Below are 24463 nucleotides of genomic sequence, written 5' to 3'. Positions count from 1 at the left end.
TGTTAACTCTTTTCTTGAAGTAAACGTGCGTAGGGAAAGTGCACATATCATAGACGAGCAGCTCAATGAATTTTCAAACTTAATACATCCATGTAAGTAGCACCCAGATAAAGAAACAAGACCACCTGCAGACACGACCTTCTGATCCCCCTTGTAAGTCCCTCTAGTCACCAACTTCTCAGTGACCACTAACCTGATTATTGGTTTTGCCTGTTTTATACTTTGCTTAAACGGGATCACATTGCACATATGCTTTCATGTCTGATTTCTTTTGCTCGATATTGTTTGTGAATTCCGTCTATACTCTGTAGCAATGGTTCATGCTTTCTCCTTGCTGTTTGGTGTTCCATTTTGTGACTATACCACCACAATGTTTTCAATCCTTTCTACTGCTGAGGGGCATTTGGGTAGCTTTTAATCTGGAGCTCTTAGAAAGACACTGCTATGAACATTCTCGTTCATATCCTTTGGTAAACATATGCACTCCTTTCTGTTGGGTATACACCTAGAAGGGCAACTGCCAGACATGGGATAGTTGTATGCGGAGTTTCAATAGGTTCTGCCAAATAGCAGTGTCTGAGGCTTTTGGTGGCTGTACACAATATGAAGTCTACTTTCCAGTAAGTCGAAGATATGCAATTGTGAAGTTAATGCAAAGAGAAACAATTTAATCCTTTGGAGTATCATTAAACCTGTTTATTAAAATATACTGTCTTCCCCCTTAACATAATTCTGCCTCCAACTTGTTATGTAACCTGGATGAGCTTCCAGATCTCCACTCCCCCTTAATCCAACCAGTCAAAAGTCTCTCTGAAAACACTTTCCATTCATTTATCCAGCTAGAATGTTGTGAGTATTAATAAGTTGGCGTTTGCAAAACAAACTCAACCCCTCCTGCAAAGCAGAGTACATCTTACCTGGGGTTGTATCTAATATGGCAGAGTCAGCCAGGATGTGCTCTGCAGACCTGCACTTTATAAACACCTTCTCTAGAGCTGTGAATGCAGTTCAGAATCTAGAAGCTTGGTTTGGTGGTAAAGAACAATGGACTATTCTCCTGCAGGTTTTAATGAAGGAGAATTGTGCCTTTTTGAGTGATAAAGCATTTTGCAAATATAGATACTATTTGACTATAAAGGGTAGGGCTGAAGTGGGTAGTTGGGCAGCAGTAAAAGGAGGCAGAGAGGGAATTTAGAGTGCTTATTCCCCCCCCCCCCCCCCCGTAACTACAAGTAATTGGAACTGTAGTAACTACAAGTAATTAGAATTGTAGATCGGAGTCAAGGCCCCCAGGCCTCCATTTCCCCATCTGTAACATGGGGTACTTTGACAAGCTGGTAGATGATCTCTAAGTCCCATCCAGATCTGGTTCCTACCCTGTCAACGTGCTCAGGGAGGAGATGCTAACAGAAAAGATAGAAGGGACGAGAGACAGCTCACTCCATATACCACCTCCCCATTCTCCAATACATACATTCAGCAAGCCAAGGGCTGGGGATGCCAGGTTCTAGGTATCCGCTGTAACCTGCGCTTCACCAAATAACCATGGAACTAAAACCTTTCCCAGGACATTTTCCTCTCCGCCAGTGGCCTGACATATGATCTCTCTGCGTTGGGGCTACTGTGGCAGAGGGGAGACCTCTGGGTTCCCACGCATCACAGTGCACGGTGCTGAAAATGGTGGGACAGGCATGTGGGTACCAGGGCGACCTCTAAAGGTGAGGGGGGGCGTTGGAGGTTGAGGGTCTCCCAGGAGCGCGCCGAACGGACGCGGGGCATCCAGGGTGTCCAGGGGCGCCGCGGGGGCCGCTGCAGGGGTGGGGGGGCCGCCCAGCCGGCGGGCCGGATTCTTTCCCCGCCCCCCTGCCCGAGCTCCCCGCCGGGCTTCGGCCAGCCGCGCCAGTCGCTCACACCCTCCTCCCTCGGCGCCCCGCCCGCTCCCCACCTCCGCGCCCAGCCTCCGCGCCCAGCCTCGCAGCCGCCGAGCGCCGGACGCGCCACGCCGCGCTGGGCAGCTGGAGAGCGGGCGGCCGAGCGGTCCCGGAGCGGCGGGGGCGGCGCCCAGCCGGCGGGAAGAGGGAGGGACGCGGCTCGGGGGAGAGGGGACAAGGAGTGTCGGAGGGCGCCCGCAGCCAGTCCGTCTGCCGGGATCGGCAGGTAAGCGCGCGGCGCAGGGAAGAGTCGCCCGCGGGCTCCTGAGACCCAGCCCGGGAGCTGGCGACGGGCGCGGGCGGCCGGGGCGGAGCGCCTGGACCCGGAGGGCGACGGGACAGCGGGGCGAACGCCCCCTCCGCTCGGCTGCGGCGCCGACTCGGAGCCCGCGGCCGCCCTGAAAGGCAGGGGCAGAGGGGCCGAGCCCCGGGGCCCGGCCCCCCGACGTGGGAGAGCGCTCGCCACGGGAAAGGGGCTCCGGCGACGCGTCCTCCGAGGGCTAGGGGGCCGGCGTGTGTCTCCAGAAGCTTCAAACGGGCTCCAACTCTTCCCGCCCCTCCGGGAAGCGGAGCCACGGATCTTGTTCGCGCGGGCGGTCTTGGAGACCAGACCCTTGGGGGACTCAGTTTACCGCCCCGGGCGGGTGGGGTGTGGCGGAGCTAGCGGAGCGCGAACGCGCCTCGGGACCCGACGGCTCCGCGCAGCGCGCTGTGTGGCGGGACCCAGAGCAGGTGGCGGGGGGCGCGGCGGGATGGAGCTACAGCCCGAGGCCTGGGGGTGAGCACGGTGGGGAAGGAAGAGGCTGGAGGTCTCTAGTGACCGCTTTCCAACAGGGACTTGCCCTTTCGAGGCCCTGGAAGTATGTATAAGAGGAGGAGGAGAGTCGATGGGCTTTGCCAGATGAGGCAGGCGACAGAGGGTTTTCCGTAGCTTCCTGGAAAGTGACACTTAGTTTGTCTTGTCCCCCACGAATCCCCTGGGAATCTTGTTAAAATGCAGATTCCGATTCACTAGGTCTGGGGTGGGGCCCGACAGTCTGCGTTTCTAAGAAGCCCCCACGTGATACTGATGCTGCGGCTCCCTGGACCACATTTTATATGGTAGGTACTGCAGAGGTCCTTTTTGTCCAACAGGCTGAAAACCTTAGGAAAAGTGAGAGATCGGTAGAAGAAGTCCTAAGACTTTATAGTCCCAGCTCCACCCTAGACACACACAGGAAATTGATTGCTCTTCATTCAGAAGCGAAATGCTTTACTTTCCTTACCAGCTTACTAGCCAAATAAATTACCCGTTGATCGAGCTGGCTTCGCGGACGTGCAGCCTGTACTCGGTTTACATGCTTTGCTGTCGCTGTTGAAATTCTTGGTAATTTTTGAACGCCGGGCTTCGCATTTTCATTTTGCACCGGGTCCTCACAAATGATGTAGCTGATCCTGTCTATAGTCCCCGTAGGCAGAAAAAGGACCCGTTTCTTTGATCAGGTTTAAGAGCTGGTGGGTGATGGAGGGTGAAGGTTTATTAAGCCAAAGGCTAGCTTATGTTGCAGTTCCTCCCATCTTTCTTCCCTTCTCTTTGGCTGTTTGAAGAGATAAGCCTGTGAGTGTAACCTCAGCTATACATATGCCAATACTTACCGCTTTATTAATTTTAATAATTAGCAATTTATTAAGAGCAGAATCATTAGTAGGCAATGCAATTAAGTTCGACGTCATAACAATTTGTAAATTAAGTGACAAAGTATGTGTCATCCCCAAAGGATTTGGAGATCCCTGTCTAGTGTCTCAAAGTTTTGCTTAATTAAGATCTGAAAGGAGCTGGACATTGCTTGGTTTGGCTGCTTTTACAACTCAAATGCAAAGCTGGAAAGCAAAAAGTGGCCAAATTTTATAGCTGTTCAGGAGTATTGTTTTACAGGGCCTCGGGGCGATGCCAAGCCCTGATCGTATTCCCGCTGCTTTTATCATTCCTACAACCTTGCAAGGTGACTTTCCTTAAAAGGGGGATAGAGCAGATTTTGCTATTGAAAAATACTGAAGAAATGCAGGGTGTTTTCTGTGTGGATAATGCTTGCCCAAGCCCCAGATTCCAGGTGTGTGTGATTTTCTAGAAAAAAAAAAAAAGGTTGGAAACAGAAAAGAAAAAGAAGTTGAACTTTAATTATGGACATGATTTTGTTCAGCTCAGGGAGAAAAACCGTCTGAGAAAAGGAATTTCATTGGTGGGTTTGGCAGGGAAAGGAAAGCCGTGGTTTTGGTACCATGAACAGCCGTCCAGAAATGGCAAAGTGAGTTTGCTCAGGTGTTGGGGAGCCAGTTAAGAAGCTGCTTTTGCGTGGCCTGCGTGTTCCTTCTGGGGGCTCTGGTGTGGTTGTGGTGTGGCTGAGTCTGGTCTGGGACGCAGAGGGGGACATCACTGTGTAGGTTCCTGGTGCTTTCACTGCTCACGAGAAATTGGCAAACACATTTTTCCATTTTGCTGCCTGAGAATGCCAAGTCCTTTTCAAATACTTGCTACAAACTCGGAAGAGCACCGTTAAAGAAGAAAAAAAATGTTGCTTGGGGGAGGGGGTGCAGAGAATGTGTTTCTGTGATGTTAATAATTCAGAGGATAGAAATGAGATTCTGCTTTTAGTAAAAACCTGGGAGCTGGTTTTGATGCCTTGCTGAGAAAGGCCTTCCCTACCTCAAGATAGAGGGCAAAGAAATTCTTTTAAGATGTTTATGGTTTTTAAAATATGTGGGTCTTTAATTCACATGGAACTTATTTTGGGGACATGGTATGAGGTGGGGGTAGTGGAAGTTAAGAAATAGGCTAAACATTTGGTAAAAATTACCATAAAATAAATCCTCTCAGTCAAATAAGATTCTGTGAACACTCTGTTCCATTTTATAAAACTACTTAATTAATTCTTTTTTTTTTTTATTTATGATAGTCACACACAGAGAGAGAGAGAGGCAGAGACATAGGCAGAGGGAGAAGCAGGCTCCATGCACCGGGAGCCCGATGTGGGATTCGATCCCGGGTCTCCAGGATCACGCCCTGGGCCACAGGCAGGCTCTAAACCGCTGCGCCACCCAGGGATCCCTACTTAATTAATTCTTGAGTTGATTCCATATTTCTGAAATTGAGGTATAATTTATGTATAATAACATTCACCCTTTTCGTGTACAGTTCTACACGTTTTGCCAGATACATATAGGCATCTAATGAGCACTGTAGCAAGATAGAGAAGAATTTGGTCACTCCAGAAGATTCCTTATTGACCCTTGGTGGTCAGCCTCCTCCACCACTCTCAGCCCCTGGCAACCATTGATTTATTTGCTGTTACTATCAGTTTATCTTTTCCAGAATGCCCTGTGAGTGGATCCACACATGATGTAGCCTTCTGAGTCTGGCTCCTTCCACCTCGCACAACGCATTTGAGATTTATCAGTGTCGTGGGAATCCATAATTTGTTCCTTTTTATTGCTGAGTACTATTCCACAGTTTTGTTTTTTTTTTAAAATCCTTTTGCTGACTTTCGGTGGCTATAAACAGGGCCAAGTTTATTTGGGGCCAAATATTTATTCACATACAGCTTACACTCTCATTCCGCTCCGGTGGATACCTAGGAGTGGGATTGCGGAGGGATTGTGTGGTGAATTTAACTGTGTCAGAAAGCACCACACTTTTCCCAAGCGGCCACACCGCAGTGCACTACCACCAGCAGCAGTGTATGAGAGGTCCAGTTCACCGCATGCTCGTCAGCAGTGCTAGGTATTGTCGGTTAATTTTATCTTAGCTATTCCAGTGGGTTTGTGGTGGCAGCACTTGTGGTTTTAGTTGGCATGTCGCTGATGACTAGTGATGTTGAGCATCTTTGCATGTGCTTTTTGGTCATTTGTGTATCTTTTCTGAAATGTCTGTTTTTCAAGACTGTATCGTTTGTCTGATTGAATCATGAGAGTTCTTCACAGATCATATCTGGATACAAGTCAGATACCTATGTTGCAAATATTTTCTTTTAGTCTGTGGCTTGCCTTTTAATTTTCTTTCTTTTTATTGTGATTCGAGAACCCTTAACTTGAGATCTACCCTCCTAAATTTTTAAGTGTATAGTATAGTACTATTAGCTATAGGCACTGTGATGTACAGCAGATATCTAGAACGTATTCAATGTATACAACTGAAGCCTTGTGCCCACTGAACACTAACTCCCCATTTCCCCCTCCCCCAGCCCCTGGCCACCACCATTCTACTCTTTGTTTCTATGACTTTGACTATTTTATTTGACTTATATATCATATAAGTGGAATTACTGATGTTTTTTTGAAGAGCGGAAATTTTCAGTTTTGATAGGTCTAATTTATCAGGTTTTGTTCCTTTTATAGATTGCAATTTTAGTAACCTGTCTGATGAATCTCTGTCTGCCTCACGTTTACTGAGATTTTCTCCTGTGCTTCCTTCTGGACATTTTATAGTTTTGTCATTTATTTTTTTATTTTTAGTTTTTTAGTTTTGTCATTTATATGTAGGTTTATGACTTCCTTTCAGTTAAGTTTTGTATAGGTCAAGATTCACTTTTGTCCATATAGATAGCCAGTTGTTCCAACACCATTTGTTGAAAAGACTGTACTTCCCTCCTTGTATCCCCTTGGCCCCTTTGTCAAAAATCAATTGACAGTATATGTGTGGGTTTGTTTATTAATTTATGTATTTATTTTAAGGGGCTGGTGGAGAGGGGCAGAGGTAGAGGGAGAGAGAATCTTAAGCAGGCTCCACACCCAGTGTGGCTTGACACGGGGCTCCATCTCACAACTCTGAGATTGTGACCTGAGCCAGAATCAAGAGTTGGACTCTTTTTTTTTTTAAAGATTTTATTTATTTATTTATTCATGAGAGACACAGAGAGAGAGAGAGAGAGGCAGAGACACAGGCAGAGGGAGAAGCAGGCTCCACGCAGGGAACCCGATGTGGGACTTGATCTCGGGACTCCAGGATCACGCCCTGAGCCGAAGGCAGACACTTAACTGATGAGCCACCCAGGAGTCTCTGTGTGGGGTTATTTTTGAACTCTGTTATGTTCCCTTGATCTGTGTGTATGTCTGTCCTTATGCCTATACCACACTGTAGGTCTTACACATTCTTGTCAGGTGAATTCCTAGATTGTTTTTGTGAGTGTAATTTTTATTGTTTTTAGAAATTATATCATTTATCCCCATTTCATTTTATAATTACTAGACTCTTGTGTAGAAAGGCTATTAAATTTTTTTGTAGGTCTATCATATTCAAGCCACATTACTGAACTTTTATTAGTTCAAAGTCTCCCAGTCAGTTTTCTTGGATTTTTAAAGTAGACAATCAGACTGTCTGGAAATGAAACAATATAGGGATTGCTTGCCTTAGTGGCTAGGCTTCCCTCTAGGGCACAGTTCGGGAGTATCTTATTTGGATGGGAATGATTCTAACACTTTACTACTGGGTATTATACTTGCTGTAGAGATCCGGTGGTTATTCTTACTTCAAGGAAGTTTCTTTGCATGTGGAGCTTCTAAATGTCTAAAGTTTAATTTTAAAATTTCATATTCTGCTTAGACTCTTTTTTTCCCATTGAAAAAGCCCAACAGTTTAGAGATGAGTCACTCTTCCCAGCTTCTTTGGAGGGTCATATTTTGATCTCCCTGGAGGAGAAGGTAAGTGTAGTATAAATCAATCATTTTATTTAGACTATGAAAATACTACCTTTGGAGCTTTTTATAATGTCCTCATTTGGGGGGATACCAGCTACAGTGAGAAAGGGAGAAAATAAAGGGACGGATTATATGATCTCCTTATGAATAAATAAGGTAGCTTTTGGTAGTGTTTACAAACTTTCCCGCCCGCCATCCACAGTGAGAAGTAGATTTTATAGCTCAGCCTGGTATGAACCTACCTATACATGATTGAAATAGAATCTCACAGTCTTACACATTTTGCCTTTGTGCAGTATATTCTTTTCTTTTTAAATTTTTTTTATTTATTTATGATAGTCACACAGAGAGAGAGATAGAGGCAGAGACACAGGCAGAGGGAGAAGCAGGCTCCATGCACCGGGAGCCCGACGTGGGATTTGATCCTGGGTCTCCAGGATCATGCCCTGGGCCAAAGGCAGGCACCAAACCGCTGCGCCACCCAGGGATCCCTGTGCAGTATATTCTGATATCTTCTGTTTTCTTCCATCTGTCCTATTTCATTTAAAAATGATGATCAGAAAAAAAAAAAAAAAGTGATGATCAGGGATGCCTGGGTGGCTCAGTGGTTGAGTGTCTGCCTTCGGCTCAGGTCATGATCCGCTCAGGTCATGATCCTGGGCTCCTGGGATCGGGCTCCTGGGATAATAAAACCTTAAAAAAAAAATGATGATCATTGCCCTACAAATGGATTCAACCACTCTTTCATGAAACACCCTCTGTCCTGTTAGTTTCTAAGCCCCCAAACTGTTGAACTAGGTCCTAGACAGATTCATTTTATATCAGATCCTATTACCCTGCAAAGGGAGACATTTGTCTCTGGAATTACTGTGTCGCCTCTAAACCAGCATCCACCCTTGACCCCACAGAACAGGTCATAAATGCAGTCTTGTAAACCCACTGCTCAAAGCTCTCTCTCTCTCTCTTTTTAAGATTTTATTTATTAATGAAAGATATATATAGAGAGGCAGAGACACAGGCAGAGGGAGAAGCAGGCTCCATGTAGGGAGCCTGATGTGGGACCCGATCCCGGTACCCCGGGGTCATGCCCTGAGCCGAAGGCAGACGCCCAACCGCTGAGCCACCCAGGTGTCCCTGCTCAAAGCTCTCTAATAATCTCTACCACACTTCGAATAAGACCCCAGTTGTTCATTGTAGCCTCTGAGGCCCTGTACAGCCTTCACCCCTGTTCTCACCCTTCCCCAAGCACACCAGCGTTGCGTTTCATCAGACGATCGCCTAACTTGTTGCCGTGTTTCATTCTCTTCTCTGAACGTCCTTCCAAAACAACATTCCCTCTTTACCGCTGTGAATTCCCGTCCTGCATCCTGCTTTTGTTTCCTTCATAAAACTATTATCTGCAATTGTATCATTTGATTATTTGTTTACTGATTCTGTGTCTTCTTTTCCCTGCTAGAATATAAGTTCCCAGAGAGCGAGGACTTTGTGTAACTTGCTCACTGTTGTGTTCTCAGGACCTAGAACAGGGGGACATAGTAGGTGCTCAATAAACATTTGTCAACCGGATGAATGAGTGTGCCTGGAAACTGGAAGAAATCAGGCCACTAATCCTATGAGGAATTCAATGAATTCTGCCTTTCTGTTCTGGTTTAGTGTAGCACCTTCTGTTGGTTAAGGATGGAATATATTTTAATGTAAACAGTCCATTAATCGGGGATCCCTGCATGGCTCAGCAGTTTAGTGCCTGCCTTCGGCCCAGGGCGTGATCCTGCAGACCCGGGATCGAGTCCCACGTCGGGCTCCCTGCATGGAGCCTGCTTCTCCCTCTGCCTGTGTCTCTCCCTCTCTCTCTCTGTGTCTCTCATGAATAAATAAAATCTTAAAAAAAAAAAAAACAGTCCATTAATCAACAGACATCTGGTATTTACTCCATTTCTGATTCCGTGATGGTAATAATGATAGCTAATAGCTAATATTTAATGAGCAGGCACTGCTCTTACTGCTTTACATATATTCACCCATTTAGTCCTTCCAAGTTCTGGAGGCAGGTGCTATTATCATTTTACAGATGAGGAAACTGAAGCACAGAGGGGCTAGGTAACTTGGCCAGGGTCATCCAAAAAGATAACGGATCTGGGATTTGAACACAGACCATGTGATTTTAGAGTCTGTGTTCTTACCTACAGTGCTCATGGCAACAAGGAGCACACCCAATTCCGAACCTTTTTTTTTTTTAATTTTTTTTTTAATTTATTTATGATAGTCACACAGAGAGAGAGAGGCAGAGACACAGGTAGAGGGAGAAGCAGGCTCCATGCACCGGGAGCCCGATGTGGGATTCGATCCCGGGTCTCCAGGATCGCGCCCTGAGCCAAAGGCAGGCACCAAGCTGCTGCGCCACCCAGGGATCCCCCAATTCCGAACCTTTTTAAGCACGTTGTATTTATGGCCTTTATTCCCTAACAGGGTGGTTCTCAACCAGGGCCGCTTTTGGCTCCCTGAGGACATTTGGCAACGTTTGGAGACATTTTTGGTTGTCATGACTGGCAGAGGTGGGGGTGCTGCTGACATCTAGTGAGTAGAGGCCGGGGATGTTGCTAAACATTCTATAATGCACAAGACCCTCTCCCCCCTTGCTCCGCAACCAAGAATGATGTGGCCCAAAAGCCCATAGTGTTGGGCTTGAGAAACCCTGCCGTAGTGCAGTAGTTCCGAAAGCTGGCTGCCCACTGAAACCATTCGGGGAGTTTTCAGAATAAATACGGACGTCTAGGTCTAGGTCTTGACCTTACTAGTAAACCTCAAGTGGACTTCTAGCATTGCCCAGCAAGCCTACCATGCTTGGGTGGTAGGTCTCCTTTTCTCTTCTCCAGAACAGCTGTTTGACACCTTTTATTTTCTCAGCACTCCTAAATCAGCTGCTGACTCTGGCTCATTGGACAGCAGCCTACTTTACTTAGATCCCTGGTGCACAAACCCCTAACATGCTCACATTCCTACAAATACTGAATACTCATGGTGCTCCCCACTGGTGCTGTGAAACTGAATGAGACTTTCCCAGTGTGCCAGAGACTGGCTGCTTTTCTGGGCTCTGGACCTCTTATCCTCTTTGCCTTCTTAAGGACCTATTCCTTCTCCTCTGCCCCCTTTAAAAGCTTTTTATGTGGAGGGGTGTCTGGCTGGCTCACACAGTAGAACACACAACTCTTAATCTCCGTTGTGAGTTCAAGCCCCATGCTCAGTGTGGAGCCTACTTTAAATAAATCAAAGCTTTTTATCTGGAAATAATTTCAAACCTTGCAAAAAAGTTGCAAAAATTAAAACTGTACAGAGAGAACGCATATGCCCTTTATCCAGATTCTTCTATTAGCATTTTACCCCATTTGCTTTATCCTCTGCACGCACATCCCTTGTCTGAGCTCTTTGAGGATGTTACATACAGCATGGCTTTACTCTTAAGCACTTCAGTATGGTTTTCCTAAGAATAAGAATATTCTCTTACATAACCACAGCACTGCTGTCAACTTCAATAAATTTAACATCCATATTATACTGTTACCTAATCTGCCATTTGTTTTTGTCTGTTTACCTAATCTGCTCTTTGTCTTCCAAGTTAGACAATAGATGTGATAACATCTTTGACAGCATTTTTTCCTTCTAGCATAGGATTTGCTCTAGAGGTGTGGGCATTTAGTGGTCTTGTGTCTTAGCTGCCTTTGGTCTGAAACGTTTCCATAGTCTTTCTTTGTCTTTTATGACATTGGCGCTGTGGGGAAGGAAAAGTGATTTTCCCTTGCACCCCCCCCCCATGATACGAGACAGATTAACAAGAGAAAAACAAAGAACTTGAAGAACACGTGCACCTCCTGTATACATGGCACAGATCCAGGACAACTAACTCCCCGAAATGGCCCAAGTCAGCACCTTAAGCCCCATCTCCTGCTAAGGCCCAAAGGAAATCTGGGGGGAGAGGGGGAGAGGCAGTTCTGGGAGGCAACTCGAAGAGCCCAGTAAACACATAGGGCTGTGATGCCCAGTTAAGCCCTGCCTTCTCTACTGACAAGGGTTTCTAAAGATAGAGAGCAGCCCCCTCCCTTGGTACGGAGGAAGGCACCCTTACAGGTGGAGGTCTCCCTGATACGTGTAAGTGCCTCTTCCAAAAAGGTAACGTCTAATGGGTTTTCAGAGATTCTCTTGCATCTGCTTTTCTTAGAAATAATCCCCTTATGCCAAAGAGGCATATCTTGGGGTGGCAAATGCTTCTCGGCTTCAGTATTTAGGATACAGACAGACCGGCCCCCTCTCTTTTTAAGAGAACCTTCATCATTTTGGGTTTGTTTGATGCTTCTTGTGACTAGGTACAGATTATGCATTTTGGGTCAGATACTGCAAAGATGATGTTGTGTCCTCGGGGTATCACACAGCTGGTGGCCCTCGATGCCCGGATTCTGGTGCCTGAATGGGGTGTCTTGAACGGATGGGGGCCGACAGTCAAGTGGAGGCCTGCGGCGCAGGAGTTGAAAACATTCACCCTAGGCAGAACAGAGGAGATATACGTTTATTGGCTACACGGAGGGAGGGGAGGGAGCGGTGGGCCGACAGCAGAGGAGAGGGTCTGCAGTGAGGCAGTGGCTGGGGGCTGTTTTTAAAGGGGGAAGATGAGGAAGTATGGTGACATATGGAACGTTCCCCTTTTTGAGAACCGTGACTGCTTGTAAGTAGCCCATTAGTTAGGGCCTGGGGCTATTTTGGGGGGGTTGCCTGATGGGCCTGTCTGTATTCAGCCAGGGGGTCACTCTGGCCCTCTCCACGGTCCATTGGTCAAGCCTGTTTGCCTAAAAGTGGCCTCTACACGGATGTCTATCTCTTCCTCCTTGGTGAATGTTAATTTTGATCCCCTGGTCAAGGTGTTGTCTAATTTCTCCACTTTGTCGGTACTGGTTTCTTCCTTCCAAGTGAGTCATCTGGGGAAGGACACACATAGCCTGCTCCTCATCAGTTTTTCTCTCTAGGTTTAGCACACAGTGGTGATTTTTGCCTGATCCCGTCTTTAATAGGATGGCTGAAAATAATGATTTTCCAACTCTGATATTCCCTCCCCATTTGCCAGGTGGCCCTCACCAAGACTCCTTCCTTCTTCCCCATTGATTTTTTTATTCATGTATTTCTTATTGAGATGGACTCCTGAATTCCTATTTTCTCCAGTGTTTTGTACTTCATCATTTTTGTTCTCACATTGTGAAGACTGTAATTCTTTTTTCTTTTTTTTTTTTAAGATTTTATTCATTTATTCATGAGAGACACAGAGAGAGAGGCAGAGACGCAGGCAGAGGGAGAAGCAGGCTCCATGCAGGGAGCCCGACGTGGGACTCAATCCCGGGACTCCAGGATCAGGCTCCGGGCTGAAGGCGGCGCTAAACCACTGAGCCCCCCAGATGCCCTGTCTCCCTCCTTCTTTCCTGCTTCAATGCACCCCTCTCTCTTTTCTGGATCATTTCCATTAGCTTACAGTCAGTGCTCTAATGTATAATATCCCCTCTGGCTCCACAGCCCCCACCTGTCACCCCCGCAATACTTGTCACCCCTTCTCAGAGGAGCCTCTTCAGAGACTGCACATACTTCATCATCACCACACAGTCTTCCAGGTGTGATCTAATCAGAGTCCTGTCCTGATTCTCTTCTCATCAGTTCTCTGTGAACACCACGTTCCCAAACATGGCAGCTGCCATTTCTTTGACTGTGCTTGACTTTGCAGTGGCATTTGATCCCGTCAGTCATCCCCGCCTTCGGCGAACTCTTCCTCCCTGTGGCTTCCATTGCACACTCTCTTGTACTATGCTTTCCTACTCTTGCTGGTAACTTATTCTACTTATTCTAAGCCTTCGTTTCTGACTCCTCCTTCTCTGCTCAACCTACAAAGGTCAGTGTCCCTCCAGGGCCCGGGGACTCCTTTTCTTCTCTTTACAGCTTCTCCTGAGATGACCCCCACCCCCACCCCAGTCTCATGGCTTTATGTTTCCTCTAGAGGCCAGTACCTGCAGCTGTGACCTTAAAGATCCACTAATCCGTTCATTTAAAAATGTTGTATAGGGCACCAGGGTGGCTCAGTGGCTGAGCGGCTGCCTTTGGCTCAGGGCATGATCCTGGGGTCCTGGGATCAAGTCCGGCATCAGGTTCCCCACAGGGGGCCTGCTTCTCCTCTGCCTATGTCTCCACCTCTATGTCTCTCATGAATAAGTAAATAAAATCTTTTTTTTAAAGATTTTTTGTTTATTTATTCATGAGAGACACAGAAACAGAGGCAGAGACATAGGCAGAGGGAGAAGCAGCCTCCTTGCAGGGAGCCCAATGCGGGATTTGATCCCCAGGACCCTGGGATCACGCCCTGAGCAAAAGGCAGATGCTCAACTGCTGAGCCACTCAGGCGTCCCATAAATAAATAAAATCTTTAAAAAAATTATATATACTACCCCCCCCAACTTTATTGAGGTATAGTTGCTGAACACAAATTGTATATGTTTAAGGTGTACAATTCGCTGTTTTTATATAGGTATACATTGTGAAGTAATCACCACACTCAAGCTAACATCCACCACCTCTCATAGTTTACCTTTGTTTTGGTGTGTGTGTGAACAGTTAGGATCTACCCTTTTAGCAAACTTCAAGTATACAATACAAGTATTGTTATCTGGAGCCACTATGCTGTACATTAGATTCCAGAACTCATGCATTTACACTGATTTTAAAAAGTGAACTCCAGCCTCCTTAGCATGGCATTCATACTGCACTAACTTCTATGAGATTAAAATGTAGAGTCAGTCTCATTATCTTAAAAAATAGCTTTGAGACCTTTATACCGGCTCAAAAATATCATCGAGAAATACTATAAAACAATGTTGATCAATTGGCCAATTCTAAGAATGTTGAAAATTTTGGGGGGAACTTGAAACATTAAAAGGCTCCTAAATGGGAACTATAGAAATGAAAAATGGAGAAGAAAGCACAGAGAGAATCACGCTCTTAAACATTTTAGGTTTTTTAAATATTAAAATTTAAAAATCTTGAAACAGAAAAAGACTAATCCACATGGCTATCGACTTGGCATCTCGAACTCAGTGTTTCAGAGCAAAATGGGATTCCCTGCCACCTGCCAGCCAAATCTGATTGTCTCCCTATCTCTGTCTATGGCACCACCATCCATCCAGTTGCCAAGTCCCAAGCCTACAAGTTTCATGCCCCACATCCAAAGCCCATCAGTGCATCTCGTCAGTTTGGCTCCCAAAGTATATCCCCCAAAGTATATCCCTAGATATACTCCTCCATCTATGTCAGTCTGCCACCATCTCATTCTTGGATAATTGTGGTGGCCTCCTATAATCCATTTCCCATACAGCAGCTAGAGCATCTTTTTAGAAGCATTAACTGGATGTCCCTCCCCTGCTGTTCACCTGTCCCTGTTGAGGATCACTATCCTCCTTTCATTCTTCCAGCACATCAAGCTCCTTTTGTATTAACTTTTCTCCCTGGAATGTTCTCTTTGTCCCTTCCCCAATCTTCCTATGGCTGGTTTCTCATCATTTATATCTCAGGCTTTTTTAAAGATTTTATTTATTCATGAGACACACACACACACACACACACAGAGAGACAGAGAGAGGCAGAGACACAGAGGGAGAAGCAGGCTCCATGCAGGGAGCCTGATGTGGGACTGGATCCCGGGACTCCAGGATCACGCCCTGGGCCGAAGGCAGATGCTCAATCACTGAGTCACCCAGGGATCCCCTATATCTCAGTTTAAATATCACCTATGATTACTTGATCTAGAATAACCAACAAGTCACCCTTTGTATCCTTCTCATCTTATTTCAATTCTCAACATTGCGCTTTTATCATTACATTAGTTTTCTTGTTTATTTGTATATTTATTGTTCCCCCTTTCCTCTCTTTCCTCTCCTTCTTTCCTTAAGCTAGAATGTAAGCAGGACCCATACTCTATGCCCAGTGCATAGAATAGTATTTGGTATATAGTAGGTATTCAATAAATATTTGTGAATGAATGATACATTTAAATTGCCTAACATAATTTCCAGCACTTGGAAGACACTAAATATTCTTTTTCTAACATGAGTGTCCATCTCTTTCTTAGGTTAAGTCCAAAAGCTTCTGGTGAGAACAGTGATTTGATAAACAGATGCATATGTATATGTTAGGATCCTGATTTTTTTTAAAGATTTTGTTTATTCATGAGAGACACAGAGAGAGAGGCAGAGGCATAGGCAGAGGGAGGAGACTCCTTGCAGGAAGCCGGATGCGGGACTCGATCACAGATCCTGGGATCACGCCCTGAACCAAAGGCAGATGCTCAACCGCTGAGCCACCCAGGCATCCCTAGGATCCGAATTATTAGAGATTCCAGACAAAAGGGAATTACATTTTGCCAAGAAAAAAAAAAGCAGTGCCAGAATTCCAGGAATCAACAGTGTCACATTTTTCAGTGTGGGACTTTCCTGGCCCTCCTAACTTAAGATTGATTCTCAAATTTTTAAATTGACATGTTTGGGGTGCCTGGGTGGCCCAGTCGTTTAAGTGGCCGACTTTTGATTTTGGCTCGGGTCATGATTACATGGTTGAGCTCTGTGCTCAGTGTGGAGTCCGCTGGAGATTCTCTTTCTCCCTCTGCCTCTCCCCCCACCCCACTCTCTCTCTCTTTCTCTCTCTATAAAATAATAAAACGAATCTTTTAAAAAAATTGAGGGCAGCCCCGGTGGCGCAGCGGTTTAGAGGTTTAGCATTATCCTGGAGACCCGGGATCGAGTCCCACGTCGGGCTCCCTGCATGGAGCCTGCTTCTCCCTCTGCCTGTGTCTCTGCCTGTGTCTCTGCCTGTGTCTCTGCCTCTCTCTCTGTGTGTCTCTATGAATAAATAAAAGTAAGAAATCTTAAAAAAAAGAAGTACAAACTAAATTAGAGCAGATTATAAAAAGAAAAAGAAAAAAATTGATATGGTGGGGGGTGCCTGGGTGGCTAAGTTAGTTAGGCATCTGCCTTCAGCTCAGGTCATAATCCCAGGGTCCTGGGATCAAACACCACATTGGGCTCCTTCCTCCCTGCTCGGCAGGGGAGCCTCCTTCTCCCTCTCCCTCTGCCCCCCCCCCCCCGCCACTGCCTTGCTCATGCTCTCTCAAATAAATAAAAATAAATAAATAAATAAATAAATAAATAAATAAATAAATAAATAAAATCTTTTAAAAAAATTGACATGTTTATCCTGGCATTTAGACCTGTGAATTTTCTAAACCCACTGGATATTCATGAATTGAATATGTGGGAGAGGGAGAGAAAGATTGGGAGGATGTGTTCTGAAGTGGTTTTCCTTTTTTAAGCGGGGGTGGGGATTGTTTGAAGATTAGCTGTGGATTTTTTTTAAAGATTTTTTTTTATTTATTCATGAGAGACACAGAGAGAGAGAGAGAGAGAGAGAGAGGCAGAGACACAGGCAGAGGGAGAAGCAGGCTCCATGCAGGGAGCCCGATGTGGGACTTGATCCCCGGTCTCCGGGATCAGGCCCTGTGCCAAAGGTGGCGCTAAACCGCTGAGCCACCCGGGCTGCCCCTAGCTGTGGATTTTTTGTAAACTCTTGTAGTGGATTCTATATGGTACTAAAGGTTCCAGGAAAAATCAGTACAAATGAACTCAACTAGTGATTTTGTTATATAGGTGATTAACTTTGACAGAATGTATCACATGTTTTAGGATATTTGGTTGGAGAAACCATTACCCTTGACCCAGTAGCATTTATATTTTTTAATTGAATCAAATTCTCATTGTTCTCATTGTTCACACATGAGTCCACAGCTGTGTACCATTATTCACTCTTGTGATATTTATCACCTATGCATCATTATTAGTCATTTTCTTTGACTAATCATCCATCTGTAGTGAGAGTAGGGAAGTGTGTCAGGTAGCATTTCATGGATATGGATATATTGAGTCTTACTGTTTTTGACTCATCTGTAAAAATGGATTAAATGTGTATATATATATATTTTACATTTATTATTTTCTAAAAGATTTACTTATTTAATTTTTATTTATTTATTAAAAGATTTTATTATTTATTTACTTGACAGAGAAAGAGAGAGAGCACAAGTCGAGGGAGTGAGAGAGGAAGAAGCAGGCTCCCCACTGAGCAGGGAGCCTGATGTACTCCCCACTGAGCAGGGAACAGGAAGCAGGGATCCCAGGAACCCTGGGATCATGACCTGGGCCAAAGCCAGACACCCAACCGACTGAACCAACCAGGCACCCCTACTTATTTATTTTAGAGAGAGAGAGAGAAAGAGAGAGCACACAAATGGGGGGAGGGACAGAGGGAGAGAATCTTAAGCAGACTCCCTGCTGAATTCAGGGGCTCCATCTCACAACCCTGAGATCATGACCTGAGCCAAAATCAAGAGTTGGCCACTTAACCATGTGAAGAATCAGAACATGAGCAGCAACCGAAGGCCCCCTTCACAGCTCTTTCTGGTCACTACCTCCCAAAGTAACTATTATTCTGGTTCAAATGTCACAGATGCATTTTGCCTATTCTTGAATTTCACATATATGGTAATACACAGTACATCTGACTTCTTTCACTTGGTGCTGTTTATGAGATTCCTCTATTATTGTGTGGGGTCACAGTTGCCATATTCTATTTATGACTGTACCACAATTTGTCCTTTCCACAGTCAATGGGCCATTGGCTTTGTTTACAGTTTTTGGCTTTTATTAATTGGTGTTGGGAGGAACACTCTTGGACATATCTTTTGATGAACACATGCGTGCATTACCCAGTAAATATCGTAGGGGAGGAAAATGATTTCCCATCTACCTTTTCAGGTTCTTGGCTGAGACACCAACCCCCTCCCTCCCTGGAATAAAAGACAGATTAACAGAAAACTAAATTTAGTAACATGTATACCTCCTGATGCATGGGAGAGACCCAGGAAAATTGAGTAACTCCCCAGAATTGTGCAAGACATCATCTTAAATGCCATCTCCAGCTAAAGACAAAAAAAGATGTTGGGGTGGTGGGGAGCCAGTTATGGGAGGTTACCAGGAAAACCACAATAGACAAGGTAAGGTTTTTATGCAGATCTAAGCCCTTACCTTCTCCACTGATAGAGTTTTCTAGAGTTTAGGTATCTTCCTGGTACACAAAGGGAAACACCCTTACAAATTGATATTGCCCTTGTAAATGTAAATATGCCTTACAAAAGGCTCACTTCTGGGTTTTCAGAGCTCCTCCTGTGTCTGCTGTTTCTTAAAAGTTATCAGCCTCAAGAGAATCCTTATGCCAAACAGACACATTTTGGAGTGTCCTATTCTGCTTCCCTTCAATACCTAAAAGAGTGCTTTACATATATATTTGACCCTTGAACAACGATGGGTTTTTGAACTGTGTAGGTCTTATATTGGATTTTTTACAATACAGTACTGCAAATGTTTTCCTTATGATTTTCTTTCTTTTTTTTTAAAAGATTCTATCTATTTAAGAGAGAGAGAGAGAGAGAGCATGGAGGGGCAGAGGGAGAGGGAGAAGTAGGCTCCCCACTGAGCAGGGAGCTTCATGCAGGGCTCAATCCCAGGGTTCTGGGATCTTGATCCCAGCTGAAGGCAGATGCCAGTAACCGACTGAGCCACCCAGGGGCTCCAATTTTCTTTAAAAAAAAAAAAGATTTATTTATTTATTTATTTATTTGAGAGAAAGAGAAAGACCAAGCAGCAGGGGGGCGTGGGGAGAGGAGGCAATGGGAGAGGAAGAAGCAGGCTTCCCACTGAGCAGGGAGCCTGATGCGGGACTCGATCTCAGGACCCTGGAATCATGACTCAAGTCAAAGGCAGATGCTTAACTGAGTGAGCCACCCACACACTCCAGGGCAACCATTTCTAATCATTTTTACAAGTTGTCCATTAGTTTCTCCTCTGAATGCAATTAGGATTAGTAGCCACCTTTGGACATAGTCACACATCTTTATCTGTATACAATATTGAAGCTTTTTATTCATTTTTTAAAAAGATTTTATTTTTTAAGCAGTCTCTGCATCCAGCGTGGGGCTTGAACTTACGACCCTGAGATCAAGAGTCACATGCTCCACCAACTGAGATGCCAGATGCCCCTCTAGCGTTTTATTCATAACTTGAATTCAGTTTTAGCATCAGTTGTTTTTCTACTTTAATTTTTTTCTGAGAGTCTGTTTCTATGCTCACTTATTCCTTTACTAACTACCTATATCCAGAGTCATTTAAAAAATATCTTAAGAATTTTGGTATGCTTTTTCTTTTCTTGCAGCACACACACACACACACACACACACACACACACACAATTATTTTGAAATGGAAAACTTCTGAAACTGTTAAATGTATTTTGCAGATGTTGAGGCAAAGGTTTACCTACCTGAATAGATTTGGAATGGTACAGGTTTTTAAAGTACTGGTTCCTAATTTTGCCAAGAAGAAAAAGGAAGGAAGAGCAGAAAGAAGTAATTGTAAGTTTTGAAAAACTAAAGTATGCTTTATTTTGTTGTGACTACACTGGTTCAGCAGACACCACTTTCTTCCATTGCCCCAAGTTGCATTCACTTACTCCATCCAGCAAATCTGAAGTTTATTTCACAAACTGGATAGAGCGAATATAGACAAATGAGGCAAATACCTTCCACTTGATTTTGGTGGGAGACAGAGTCACTGAATGAACTCTATACAGAGCACATTGTTGGGATAGTATTATCTATAGCAGTGCTTTTCAAATGTAGGAACTAATCACCTAGGGATCTTTTTAAAATAAGATGCGGATTCTCTAGCTCTGGGGTGGAGCTGGAGATTTCAGGGGACTACACTTTGAACAGCAGGGCTTTGGAGCACAATTGGGGGTTATGTGGAACCCTTGTCCGTTGCCCATTTACAAATGATAAACATCCCTGCCCCAGTGCCTCTCTGCTAGTCCTCCCAGCACTGGCTGAGGAACCAGCCACATGCAGTCCTCTTTAGAGTGGCAGACAAAGCCGGTGCTCTTTGAATGTTTCTTTTATCCTCAAGTAGAAACTCCTTTCAACCTCTCATCTAGTCTCTCATCACACATTCCAAACACCTGAAGAAAAATCACTGACCTCCTCAAATGCACACCAACCCGAAACACATATAACACACCCTCTAAATCCCAGCTACTGGATTGAAGAAAGGTGTGAGGCAGGGAGGCATGAAATCACCATCTTCTCTCTTGGCTTCAACATTTGTTCTAGAGAGACTGGGTGTCCATCTCGACATCCCTGGCCCTGACTACTTCAGTACACAGGGGCTGCCTTCCAGCCACCAGCTGGTATTTCTTGGAGCCCCCCGCCCCCCGCTTGCCCATGGGGCAGGTTGGGAGTGCCAGGGAATGGACACTGGGAGCAGCCCTCAACCAATGGCTGATGACAGTTGGGAGATAAATAGTTCAGCTCCTTTGCCCACAAGTGGGATAACTCAGACAGATGGGCATTCTATATGGCCCCCAGAGTTCACCAGGACTGATCTTCAGTTGCCCCCAGTGGTAACTGGCTAGGTAATGCGCCTGTATTAGCTGCCTTCCTGCTTCCATCTCACTCCCCATTTTCCTGTTCACTGGAGTCACATCCCAAGTCTACCAACTATTTGCTCTTGAATCCTTCCTCAGTCACCTTCTGGAGGAACGCAAACTATGACAAGCTTCTTGAGGCCAGCAGTCAGAAGGTGCTTTTGTTTGTTTTAATATAACTCCATTATGAGAAAACAGCATGGGAGGCCTGTGGGGTGTGTTCTAGGGGGTTTCACCAGCGTCTAGTTATTTTGTTGGCATGACACTAACCATTTAGGTGCCTAGAAAAACGTCTGATCATGGAGAGAGTGCTTCTGTGTTTCTGGGCTGTTTGGGGATCATGTCAGCAGAGATGATATCCTGGTCTTTCTGATCCCCGCGCAGTGGGGTGCTTGTCTGAGTTCTGCCCCAGAGCTCTTGACCACATCTTGTGGTCCCCACACCTCATCCTGGCTGCATCCTACTCCATGCTCCTCTCCCTGCGATTCTCTATTGTGGGCTCTCTGCCCAGCCCCTTGGGACAGGAAGCTGTTTCTTGGACCATCCTTTTACCGTGAAGACATTAAATTTCAAGGGTGTACCCACACCTGTTTTCCAAATTTTGCATCAAGGATCAGCGCTCCTCTTAGCCACATCTTCAGCTTGCCTGCCGCTGCCTCCTCCTGCTGCCTTCCCCAGACTGGATGTGGGTCTGAACCTTGGCATAATTCAAGCCTCATTTAAGGAGTGCCTGTGCCCACATTGGGGTTCTTAGTTCATCTGTATGTTCACAAGTATGCTATGACCCAGCCTTCTCTCCTCAAGACCTTGTATGCAGTCTCCCTTTCTGTGGTTCCTCCCATGATTGCAACTCACAATATGCAGCGATGTTTGGAAGGGTGGCCTGACCTGCCACTCTGGACTGGATTTCTCACAATCTTGCTGTACTTCTGCCAGGGTGTGCTGCCTACCAGGTGAATGAATGCCCATGTCTTCCTTTGGACCCCTTGGGGTTCCCTTGGTTCTTTAGGTTTGATATTTTAAGGGTACATGCTACATCAACAGGGCTAGCTTTAATGTAGACATCTGTAAAAACCTCAAGGATGGATGGCTAGGTGACTGCTTCCCTGTGACTTTAGGCTCTTCCTGGCTTGCAGACTGCCACCTTCTTGCTGTACTGCCTCAAAGGCAGTAGGGTGGAGGGGGGTGTGGAGTTTGTGAGAAAGAGAGATCTTTCTCTTATAAAGCCACAGACCAATCGGATCAGGGACCCACCCTTATGACTTCATTTAACCTCATTACCTCCTAAAGACCCTATCTTCAGATCCTGTCGCACTGGGGAGCTAGGGCTTCAACATAAGACTTTTTAGGGTATACAATCCAGTCTGTCCTAGCAATAACTGTGCCCAGCTTCCCCCTACCCCAGTATTTCTCCTGTTCATCTAACAGAATCCGGAAATTCCACAATTAGAGAGTCTTCCTTTGGTTTAAAGAATTGTTAAAATGTGAATGGGCATAGAATTTGGTTTATGTGCCTTGATGTGAGGTCTTCTAGGAGCAGATAGGGATTCAAGAAGTATAAGGTCACTGGACACATATGGGGGTGGGGGGTAATGGGCCCCACTGAGAGGACAGAAAGGGTACTAAAAATGAAGTTGGTTTTCTCCAAGCAGTGTCTGTCTGTTGATTTTGCTAAGGCCTGTTCAAGTCCTCAGAATTCTTTTCTTTTTTTTTTTAATTTAATTTAATTTTTTGTTTTTAGAATTATTTTCTTATCCGTTCCCATAAAATAACCTTTAAAATGAGAGAATTGAGCATTTGACCCTGTTTGCTTGCTTACTTGCTTGCTTTCCTTCTTTCTTTCTTTTTTTAAAAGATTTTATTTATTTATTCACGAGGGGCACAGAGAGAGAGGCAGAGATATAGGCAGAGGGAAAAGCAGGCTCCCTGCGGGGAGCCCGATGTGGGACTTGATCATAGGACTTCGGGATCACGACCTGAGCTGAAGGCAGACACTCAACCTCTGAGCCACCCAGGTGCCCCTTGACTCTGCTTTCTTGGATGTGTAAGTGATTTGAAAGACACTGCCTTTTATTTATTTTTTACTAATTTTTTTTAATTGAGAGAAAAAGAGAGGAAGGAGGGGTGGGAGAAACAGAGGGAGAGGGAAAGAGAGAGAATTTTAAGCAGGCTCCATGCCCAGTGTGGAGCCGGATGCGGGGCTCAACCTCACGACCCTAAGGTCATGACCTGAGCTGAAATCAAAAGTCTGACACCTAACCTGACTGAGCCACCCAGGAGCCCTGGAAAGACACTATCTTTTAAAGAAGGAGTCCTCTTGACTCTGTGCAAAGGGAAAGGGAGAAGTACAACTTATCCTTGGTTTATCCAGCCTTCTATCAACATGGACGTTCTGTTAGCCAGAAAATTTTTTGTTTGTTTGTTTGTTTCAGAAAATTATGTATAATGACAACAGATGTTTTTGTAAGGCCCCTATGTGCTCCTAGAGTCTAAAGTACTTTTTGAATTATTGAAGATTAAATCATTTATGGGATAATTTTCCTATTAACTGTGATTTTGATGGTCTTAGTTACTGTTTGTTACTCAATGGTAATTCTCTATTAACCAGGATATTTCCACTTTGGTACTGTAGCTTCTTCCTCTGCTAGAATCAAAATGGTACCTGAGGTGAAGTGAGCTCTTCTTATGGGTTATTGCTGGGATTAGCCGCTTATGGAAAATTGGCTCAGGTCATCAGAACACTGTGTATAGCAGGCCCATGGCTGTGACCCCTATGTGGCCTTGGTTCCTACAGGGACCCACTGAGGGTAGATCAGTGCTGGTTCAGTTCTGCTGAGGAAAGTGCAGAGAATCCAATCTACTTGGGCAGCCCCAGTGGCACAGTGGTTTAGTGCCACCTGCAGCCTGGGTGTGATCCTGGAGACCTGGGATCGAGTCCCATGTTGGGCTCCTGGCATGGAGCCTGCTTCTCCCTCTCTGCCTCTCTCTCTCTCTCTCTCTCTCTCTCTCTCTCTGTGTGTGTCTCTATGAATAAATAAATAAAATCTTAAAAAAAAATCTTAGAATCCCATCTACTTTGGACCTGCTCCATCAATGGTGTCATCAGGAGATCCTCCACCGTGGCCATACATTAGCTTTAAAAAAGTACACAGAGGTAAGCGCTGTCCTGAAATTGGTGTATATCTTCTCATATATTTCCTTACACTTATCCTACATATGTATACCTCCCTAAGCAAAAGAGAGTGCTACCTGCATGCTTTTAA

At 45.2% G+C, this 24463-nt stretch overlaps 1 protein-coding gene across 4 annotated transcripts in view; it reads left to right on the top strand.

Annotated features, from left to right (window-relative positions):
* The first annotated feature begins 2091 nt into the window (after positions 1-2091).
* The window catches only part of ADGRG2 (adhesion G protein-coupled receptor G2), a 128367-nt gene continuing 105995 nt past the window's right edge, over positions 2092-24463 (top strand). For all 4 annotated transcript variants that reach the window (XM_041742311.1, XM_041742310.1, XM_041742309.1 and 1 more), the window contains exon 1: positions 2092-2157. The gene's annotated coding sequence lies outside the window, so the exon portion shown is untranslated. The remainder of the gene's footprint in view (positions 2158-24463) is intronic.

The sequence above is a fragment of the Vulpes lagopus genome, chromosome X, assembly GCF_018345385.1.
Source record: "Vulpes lagopus strain Blue_001 chromosome X, ASM1834538v1, whole genome shotgun sequence".
NCBI classification, from domain to species: domain Eukaryota; kingdom Metazoa; phylum Chordata; class Mammalia; order Carnivora; family Canidae; genus Vulpes; species Vulpes lagopus.
Note: the sequence above shows the minus strand (reverse complement) of the source record. Positions and strands in the feature narration are given on the sequence as shown.